This window comes from Olea europaea, chromosome 2, assembly GCF_002742605.1.
Source record: "Olea europaea var. sylvestris chromosome 2, O_europaea_v1, whole genome shotgun sequence".
NCBI lineage: Eukaryota > Viridiplantae > Streptophyta > Magnoliopsida > Lamiales > Oleaceae > Olea > Olea europaea.
The window spans coordinates 23396702-23398723 of NC_036238.1; positions in this window are offsets into that span (position 1 = coordinate 23396702).

Below are 2022 nucleotides of genomic sequence, written 5' to 3' on the forward strand. Positions count from 1 at the left end.
AAACTTGTTTTTATTCATTAATAATAAATTTTGAGATTTGATAGGCCATTGAAAACTTGACATCCCATATATGATTTAGATTACAATCTCACATCAGTCAGCCGGTGAATTTTACTTTCCATGGAACTCCACAGTAAAGTACTTTTGTAACTTATTCCTCTTGGTCTTACTGAAGCTGGGGGATATTGCAATGGCAGAGCTAAGTGAAGGTTGTCCGTTACTAACGTATATCGTCCTTTCGGACTGCCATCAGATAACAGATGTTGGTCTTAGCTATCTTGCCCGGAAATGCACATTATTGGAAACCTGCCACATGGTTTACTGCCACGGGATCACTGAAGCCGGAGTTGCAACCATCATTACTAGTTGCCTTAAAATGAAAAAGGTATTAGTTGAAAAGTGGAAGGTTAGCCAGAGGACCAAACGTCGAGCTGGATCCATCATCTCCTACCCCTGCATCGACCTTTAAATGCTTCCATTTTTCTGAAGTTTGACAAGTTGAACTTGGATGAAAGTGACATCGCCCGGAAATAACTGCAGCTTGTGTAATATACCTGTTTCTTCATGCATGATATCTGTAATAAGGTTTTCTGGATGTACGAGTTTCTGTTTGTACCATTAAGCCTTTTTCTTCCTAAAATAATGAGGCTGTTCTGCCTCTTAGCTCTAACTCTGCAGTGTCGATCAACATTTCATCCGGCATGAAAGTATATCAGCAAAATAGTGCTATTTAGTTTATCATTTTACTAAGAAAATTAATATTCACATAGCAGATGAAAAATATTTCTGAGGATAAAAAAGTAAAAAGGGCGATGATCTCACAAACAACCATTAAAAATTTGTGGACTTTTTTAATTTTATTTTAATAGTATTTTGTTAATTTCAAAAATGGTTAAAAGAAAAAAAAATTTGCATTTATCCAACCCTGGAGGCATGTTCACAATTTGGTAATAAATAAATAGGTAATGCTATTAGCATAATTGGTATTAAGTACTAGCCTGAATGACGTGTAAATGTCATTAATGGATAATTTTATTATTATTTTTTCTTTTGAAAAACAGAGAAATGATTTATATTTAAAATGACTTATCACTTGCATGTCACTTTGATGTTATAACATCTGTCATGANTCTTTTGAAAAACAGAGAAATGATTTATATTTAAAATGACTTATCACTTGCATGTCACTTTGATGTTATAACATCTGTCATGATACATTGCATTATTCAACAGAAATTTAATGCTAACCTTTTTATTTTATGAAGGGGTGTTAAATGGCTAAGTCAAGTGCTCGACTTGCAATAATCGGACTTGGTTTGGCCCACCAAACGAGCTGATTCGCTCAATTGAAGTGTAGCTCGACTTGCCTAATCAACCATATTTAAATAAAGGAGATTTCTATTGGATTTATTCCATTTTGCAGTTAATCAAAGAGGTTCATTACCTGAGTTTAAAACTAACAAGCTCACTCGGTCCCTTGGTGGGACGAGTTGAGGCAAGCCGGCTTGCAAGTAGCTAGCGGCTCATTAATATATTTTTATTTTTCTATTAAAAGTACATTTTCACTTATTATGACGAGCCTACTTAAAAGGATATGTACCCTATGAAGTATATACTCTTTTGTGGGGACATAAATAATTTTTTTCCACAGTTTTTGACACTTTTCCCGTCCTAAAGATACCAAATTGTTTAACTCTACAACCAAATAAATCAAACATAATGTGCAGTTTGCTTTGGTTCGATTTCAAACTAGGTTTGAGCATTCTTGAAGCAAATGTTCTTGTGTAAAACGTGCTTGTATGTTTATAGCCGAGTTCCAAGTAGTGATACTTACTTGAAACCAGAAAATTGAGGTTGAATTACTTGCCTTTGTTTCGCTTGCTTTCCACGGCATCTTGTACCTACCTCTTGCTCAGAAATTCGATCACAATGGAAGGAATTTGATAACCACAATCCAAGAACCCAATTTGAGATGTTATATTCCAAAATTCAAGTCTTTTTCCTCATATATTTTCTTCCGCA